The following is an 8,739-nucleotide window of genomic DNA, read 5'->3' as shown; positions in this document are numbered from 1 at the left end:
CCAGGCTCATCTGGCCATGGGGTTTCCCAGACAAGAATATTGGTGTGGATTGTTGTATACTGGCACAAGCAGTAAACACACCCAAAGGTTTCACAGAAGCAAAAAGAGGACGTGAGATTGGAAACTAAGGTCTAGATCTGATAACACACCTTAAAATCGTATCTCCACCTGCTCGGTGAGGTGTTGTAGTGAGATAACTGTTTATTTATAGCAAGTAATTAACATAAACAAAGGTTGCTGGGAGTATCATAATTGGGGATTCAGGGTGAGAAAAAAGGGATTAGGAATCAAACAATTGAAAATCATTTTAACTTTTTATTTTTTCATTTTAACTCTTTAAAAACTTGAGATAGTAATGGATATATCCTTTATGTGGGTAGGTGATACAGTTATATTAAAATGACTAACCAAGGGCAAATAAGAGGAGGTCAGCGATTCTCTTTTTCAACTTGCCTTGTAGAAGTCTCCAGAACTCCAAGGCCCAGTTAGGAGGTCCTTCATTCACCATGAGCAGAGCTTTGGTGAAGTAAGAGAGGGACCAGGCATTCACAGAAGTTAAGAAAGTGTTACCTGATCAGATATGAAAAGTTAATACATTTACAAATGAATTCATTCATTTAAAAATGAAACACCACAGTGTTGATGTCCAGTAAAAAATCATTAACTAATAATTAAGAAGGAACTATTTGTCATTTGGATGAAAGAGCACTTCCACGGCTGAAGGCAGGGTAAGAGAAGAGACCTCAACAGTGCAGGCTTCTTTCAAAGTTGCCTTTGTTTGGTGATTGCTTTTCAGTTATGTCCATTGCTTTACATATGTTTTTGCTTCCAAAATAATAAAAATATGGAAGGATATCAATCATTCCTTTAAAAAAGTAATATAAATGAAAATTAATGTCATGCTGCTACAGACATTGAAAATACATGAAGCTTATTAAAATGTGTTTGTTTGGAGTCTACTTTAAAGGGCTTCCCTGATAGCTCAGCTGGTAAAGAATCCGTCTGCAATGCTGGAGACCTGGCTTCGATCCCTGAGTCGGGAAGATTCCCCTGGAGAAGGGAGAGGCTACACACTCCAGTATTCTGGCCTAGAGAATCCCCATGGACAGAGGAGCCTGGTGGGCTACAGTCCATGGGGTCACAAAGAGTCAGACATGACTGAAGTGACTTAGCACAACATTATTTGTATACTTGCTTCAGTGGAAGGGCTTTCCAGGTGGTGCAAGGGGTAAAGAACCTGCCTGCCAATGCAGGAGACTTAAGGGAGGTGGGTCTGATCCCTGGGTCAGGAAGATCCCCTGGAGGAGGGCATGGCAACCCACTCTAGTATTCTTGCCTAGAGAAGTCCATGGGCAGGGGAGCCTGGAGGCTACTGTCCATAGCTTTGCACAGACATGACTGTGCAGACATGACTGAAGTGACTTAGCACACATGCATGTTTTAGTGGAAGATTTTGAGAAATATATAATGTTCATGTAATTATTTAAGTTTGTGAGCTATTTGTGATATTAATTCTGAAGAGCTATCTTTTTAGGAATGAACACAGTACTGGATCCACTTAGGTGACTTCCTTACCCTAAAGAAGAAACATGCAAATAAATAACTAAACATTTATTTTTGTGAAATGTTATGGAAAAATTACAGCAGTAATTGTATTTGAATTATCTAATATCAAGTTACATGAGAATTCTTTTTGTCAACTGTCATTTAGGATTTTACATTGAATTTACAGTGAATTTATCAATATTATCAATGTTGTAAACATAAATGCCTTGTTTTTAGGATGACAACCATCTCTTTAAAAAAAAAATCTAGTGTTAATACATATGTGTATAAATTCTATTAATGACTCAGGAATGAAAAATAAATTGAAAATTCATAAATATGGATAGAGAGTCATTATTGTCTAACCACTTATTATAAATAAGATATTCCATATAGGTTGAAAGCATTCATTGTCATAAATAAAAGCAAGCATAATTATACTTCTGATAAGCATATTTAAATGTCATACTTAGATTTCACAGCAGTGTCCCTGGATCAAAATTTCATGTTGATATCTGTAGTAAAGTTCTATTTTAATGAAAAAAAAGTTGCCTCTTACTATTCAAATATAATGAGACTCTTAATTCAAGAGTTTACAAATTATTCTTTCTTAGCATTACCTATTTTAGGTGTTTTATTTTTATACAAATGCATTTTAATCTGATTTGGCTTCTCAAGATCTTGTACTCACCCCTGAATCACTGGGGTGATCAAAATGGGCTCCCTCCTCCTCTTCAGTGTGAAGGATGTGAAATCAATCCACCTTAGCTACAGGGACAGAGAGAAGAGGGTGGTCTCTCTCATGCTGGCCACAGAAAGAGTATGGATTCAATTACTTACTGCCTTGTTTCTCCAACAGTATAACAGGCTCCACTTCTTCCTTGTCTAGTAAGAGATTTAAGTGCCGGCAATGATGAGAGTGTCCACTTCCCCATGCAATGGAAAATTACTGCATTTACCCACACTGCATCCACTCCCCCTTATTATGGTTTGACTCTGCTCTTCCTCCTACACTGATTCTCCATTCCTTTAGTAGAGTTGAGGGTAGTACACTTTTGAGCTCCCTGTATTCCTAAGTGAAATTCTGGTGTACAGAATTTAGACTTTCTTTTCCACCAAAGAACAAATATATTAAGCTATCACTTCTACCCATAGTTCAGCTTCTTCAATTGCGCCATCTTTGTCTTCAGGTTAATCATTTAAGTCTTTTATTATATACACAGTTTTATCATTTGATAATAAATGGGAAATGCGACTTTGCTATTCCTAATAGCAAATAAGAATTTTCTCATAAGCATAAAGTAATTGAGATCAAGATGAAAAAAATTAAGTGTGCTGAAACTTGATAAACCCTTGGCTTCCATCATACTCATTGGGCTGAATCCAGTGAAATGAAGGTTCAACCATGAGGTAGCAAATACAACTGAACAATCTGTGGGAAAGGCATTAAAGTTGGTGGTGAAAATCTAGTCTCTATTTTGAGATTTGATGACCTTAGTTCCCTGAAACAAATCCTCTCATGTATAATTCTACAGCTAATCTTCCTCATAATCAACATTTGTACACATTTCTATAAAGTAACGGGTTAACTGTAAGGAATGGAATTTTGCTGGTAAGTCTATCAAACTCGTTGTAAATTGTCTTCTTTATCCCAGAAATAGTGTTGTGCTCATGTAGATCCAATCAGAGACATACTGGTATTGTGTGCACCTGTGTGTTGTGTGTGTGTTTATGCATATACATGACTAATTAATAAAAATGGATCTTTCAAGTTAACTAAATAGAGTTATCATACAATTATACAGAAATTAATTATCCTATTAGAATTCCAGTGAAGATGTTTCTCTGCCTCCTCCCTCCTGCTGCTTCCTTGTCCATTAACCCTTCAATAAAACATGATGTAGTAGGTATTTATCATCATCTCCCTTTCCTTCTTTCTTCCCTCCTTCCCCCTTCTCTTCCTCCCTTTCTTCCCTCTTTCCTTATCTCTCTTTTCTCTCTTGTACTTTCTCTCCTTCTTCTTTTTTTCCTTCTTCAATCTTTCCTTTTTCTTCCTCCCTTTCATTCATTTTTTTTTTCTGCCCTTGGTACCTATTTCCCTTTTTGTTTCTGTCATTACCCTGATTTTCCCTGGAAACTACTATTAATTCCTTCTCAGGAAATGTGGTAGGGAGAGGCTGATCTCCACCCAGATCTTAAGGACAGACCAAGATTAAACAAAATTTTTCATATTACATTTGTATAAGATACACCAGCACTTCACTCTTTACAGGGACTAGCTAAGTGTTGGGCACAAAATCCAGTATAGGCCAATTGGACCCACCAAGAATTAGCTCCAGGATTTTTGCTAAATTTGTCAGGAAAGAAAAGTTTTCCCTTTACACAAAGTCCTAGCAATGGAAGGTAAACATTTACAGGCAGTAGTGGCCAAAACATAAATCAATAAGGCCTCAAAATAAAACCAACTTACAGTACTACAGGCAGAGAGGTCTGAGTCTTTCCTTAGGACTTTTCAATTACCTGACATAAAAAACTCCTTTCATTGTTTCCTTTCATTCCTACCATTGTGAGTAGTTACAGTTTTTACCTTAAAGTGACTTGCTGAAATAAAAAGTTCTCAACAGAATGATTTTCCTACAAACCAGTACTTCATTTACTCTTCTAGAAAACAAGAAGCTAATTATATTGAATCTAACCATCTGATTTGTGGTTCCAACTCAGCAACTCAAGAAGTCTGAGAAATTTAGAAACATACTTATGAAGATATGGATACACTAGATTTTTTGTTATCTATTTATTTTTTCATCCTTTATACAACTCTGCAGTTGTAATTGGACTAGGAGCATAAAGAGTGGGCTTCCCAGGTGGCACTAGTGGTAAAGAACCTGCCTGCCAATGCAGAAGACTTAAGTGACATGGAATTGATCCCTGTGTCGGGAAGACTGCCTGGAGGAGGGCATGGCAACCAGCTCCAGTACTCTTGCATGGAGAATCGCATGGACAGAGGAGCCTGGCAGGCTACAGTCCATAGGGTCGCAAAGAGTCAGACATGACTGAAGGGACTTAGCATGCACACATAAAGAGTGACATACTTTACTTCCTTTTAAATGCTTTAGGACTTCTAGTGAAATGCCTTTTTGAAACTATAACCCATCATTTAAGAATCTATTTCCTCAGGAGTCTCTGAATAAACCAGTAAGTAATTTATTAAATAAGGCTCACCTAGGAGTCATTGTTTACTTAATTCTCTTTTTAAAGGTAAGTAGATGAGACAGTCACGTACAGTGTAAGTATTAAAATGATTGAAAAGGGCTATTCAGCCACACTCCAACGGCAGTGAATAGCCTCACTGTCTCAAAATTCACAAAGTAAGACATATTAACTTTATGTCATGAATAAAATGCAAATTTATCTTCCAATTACAATTGATATTTTAGAGTTTACTATTGGTGGCAGCTGTAGGGACAATTAAAGAATTCTAATTAAAGCTACTTGAAACAGATAAAACCTATGCCAGATTCCTCCATCTAAGGCAGTTTCTGTTAAAGATGGAAAAGGATCAACAGTGATTTTTAATTTAAATCAAGAACAGGTTTGTTTACCTATTACATGCTACTCCCACTAATAACATAAGGAATGCATACATAGATTATGTAATGAAGGATATAAATGTTCAACATTGGCAGAGTTGTGATGATTACGGACAAGAATTAATCAGCATTCCTCATGCCATACACAATGCAGTTAGAATAGAAACAGCAAATCTGTTCAAGTAATGCAAACAAGCTGCATAAAAGGCTAAACAAGTAAAAGTATATCATCAGCCACGACTCAAATTACATCTTCAAATTGTGTGCCAGCTTCCTCTAAATTAGCCACTTAAGAAAGTCTCTGACAGACTTTATAAAACTGGAAAGTACTGCATTTTCTCAGGTTTACAATTTTGTCATAGTATGGGAGTGCATTTAATAATTCAGGGTATAAATTAACCCTTACTTAATGCAACAGATAGAGTGGAAACTTATGTAATATTTTTCTCAATGATGAATCTGTCGATAACCCTCAGAAGTTTTACAGCTATCCATGGGGACAAAGTTGCTCAAATGTCAATTGTAGTTTTACCACTAAATTTTTTTCAGGTTTTTTATTCACGTTTCGTATGGGTCTCAACATTTTCCATCAAACTGTGAAATCAAGCATTTCAGTTTTTGTTGTTGTCATTCCTTGTTTTCTTGTTTTGAATATATTTAGGGTCCTTGAGATTTTAAAGGACTGAAATAATTACCATTTGTTTCTTTCAGATTTGGAACTACTCATTGTTTAATCATTGTTTAAAAGAAATGCAAAAAGGCAGAATAGTTGTCTGAGGAGACCTTACAAATACCTGTAAAAAGAAGAGAAATGAAAGGAGAAAAGGAAAGCTATACCCATTTGAATGCGGAGTTCCAAAGAATAGTAAGGAGAAATAAGTAAGCCTTTCTCAGTGATCAATGCAAAGAAATAGAGGAAAACAATAGAATGGGAAACACTAGAGATCTCTTCAAGAAAATTAGAGATACCAAGGGAACATTTCATGCAAAGAGGGGATCGATAAAGGACATAAATGGTATGGACCTAACAGAAGCAGAAGATATTAAGAAGAGGTGGCAAGAACACACAGAACTATACAAAAAAGATCTTCATAACCCAGATAACCACAATGGTGTGATCACTCACCTAGAGCCAGACATCCTGGAATGTGAAGTCAAGTGGGCCTTAGGAAGCATCAATAAGAAGAAAGCTAGTGGAGGTGATGGAATTCCAATTGAGCTATTTCAAATCGTAAAAGATACTGTGAAAGTGCTTCACTCAATAGGCCAGCAAATTTGGAAAACTCAGCAGTGGTCACAGGACTGGAAAAGGTCAGTTTTCATTCCGATCCCAAAGAAAGGCAATGCAAAAGAATGTTCAAACTACTGCACAATTGTACTCATCTCACACGCTAGTAAAGTAATGCTCAAAATTCTCCAAGTCAGGCCTCAACAGTATGTGAAACAAGAACTTCCAGATGTTCAAGCTGGTTTTAGAAAAGGCAGAGGAACGAGAGATCAAATTGCCAACATCCGTTGGATCATTGAAAAAGCAAGAGAGTTCCAGAAAAACATCTACTTCTGCTTTATTGACTATGCCAAAGCCTTTGACTGTGTGGATCACAACAAACTGAGGAAAATTCTTAAAGAGATGGGAATACCAGACCACCTTACCTGCCTCCTGGGAAATCTGTATGCAGGTCAAGAAGCAACAGTTAGAACTGGACATGGAACAACAGACTGGTTACAAACCAGGAAAGGAGTACATCAAGGCTGCATGTCACCCTGCTTATTTAACTTATATGCAGACTACATCACATGAAATGCCAAGTTGGATGAAGCACAAGCTGGAATCAAGACTGCCAGGAGAAATATCAATAACCTCAGATATGCAGATGACACCACCCTTAATGCAGAAAGTGAAGAAGAACTAAAGAGCCTCTTGATGAAAGGGAAAGAGGAGAGTGAAAAAGTTGGCTTAAAGCTCAGTATTCAGAAAACTAAGATCATGGCATCTGGTCCCATCACTTTATGGCAAATAGATGGGGAAACAATGGAAACAGTGACAAACTTTATTTTTCGGGGCTCCAAAATCACTGCAGATGATGACTGCGGCCATGAAATTAAAAGACTCTTGCTCCTTGCAAGGAAAGTTATGACCAACCTAGACAGCATATTAAAAAGCAGATACATTACTTAGGCAACAAAGGTCCGTGTAGTCAAAGCTATGGTATTTCCAGTAGTCAGGTATGGATGTGAGAATTGGACTATAAAGAAAGCTGAGTACCAAAGAATTGATGCTTTTGAACCGTGGTGTTGAAGACTCTTGAGAGTCCCTTGGACTGCAAGGAGATCCAACCAGTTCATCCTAAAGGAGATCAGTCCTGAAGCTGAAGCTCCAATACTGTAGCCACCTGATAGGAAGAACTGACTCATTTGAAAAGACCCTGATGCTGGGAAAGATTGAAGGTGGGAGGAGAAGGGGATGACAGGATGCAATGGTTGGGTGGTATCACGAACTCAATGGACATGAGTTTGAGTAAACTCTGGGAGTTGGTGATGCAGGCCTGGCATGCTGCAGCCCATGGACTTGAAAAGAGTCAGACATGAGTGAGCGACTGAACTGAACTGACTGTTTAATCCTCAGAACTCTGGTGATAAGGATTCAGTGGGAAACTTGTGATAGAGATTTCTGTCAAATGGTAGGTTTGGAATGGAAACTCAGGTCTAAGGAAATTCGGGTACAAAATGCTTTCTCTTGTATACAATAATGAAGGAACACTTCTAGTCACATTCTCTGAAGTGCATTTAGGCTATTAATGAAAATAGGCATGACTATCTCTGTAAAGAATCAAGGGCAAAGAAGAAAAACAACAAATACTAAGAAATTTTCATTCTCACTTTTATAGTCATGAGCCAGCTTGCTCTTCATGAAGGAAAGTTTAGACAAGTTTGAAAACCTCATTCCTTTCTTATGACTGGGATTCAACTAAACAATCTTCATTCTCAATTTGTAGTTTTAATATCTATCCGCTTTCTGCTCAAACATTTAGGTTCCCAGAGATGTTAAATAAGAGAAATGATTTTATATCCTTTGATGGAATTTCTAACAGACAGATAAATTATACTGAGTACAGAATTATGCTTTATTTTTTTAATGCACTAATTTTGGTCAGCATTAAACATTGAACTTCATGTATATACATGTATTTTAGGAGAAAAGATTGTTGTATATAATTATTGCATTAGAATGTTTGTGAATAAATACAAATAATGAATGTAAGCTTTTGTATGCAGTGGAGATGGGATAAATTGAGGGGGATGAATAATCAGTCACTTGTGGATGAAGGGTAAGGATTGAGGTAACAAAAGGTCAAAAGAGTATGGGTCACTGGGAAGAGGGGGAAATGGAAGAATTCACCTGTAGTTTTCCCTGGGTTTCCATTTCTTCTCTGGACTTTCCTGGTGGCTCAGACGGTAAGGAGTCTGCTTGCAACGCAGGAGACCTGGGTTTGATCCCTGGGTTGGGAAGATCCCCTGGAGAAGGAAATGGCAACCTACTCCAGTATTCTTGCCTGGGAAATCCCATGGATGGAGGAGTCTGGTGGGGTACAGTCTACGGATT

This window comes from Bison bison, unplaced genomic scaffold (assembly GCF_000754665.1).
Source record: "Bison bison bison isolate TAMUID 2011002044 unplaced genomic scaffold, Bison_UMD1.0 scf7180017864263, whole genome shotgun sequence".
Taxonomy (NCBI): Eukaryota; Metazoa; Chordata; class Mammalia; order Artiodactyla; family Bovidae; genus Bison; species Bison bison.
Note: the sequence above shows the minus strand (reverse complement) of the source record.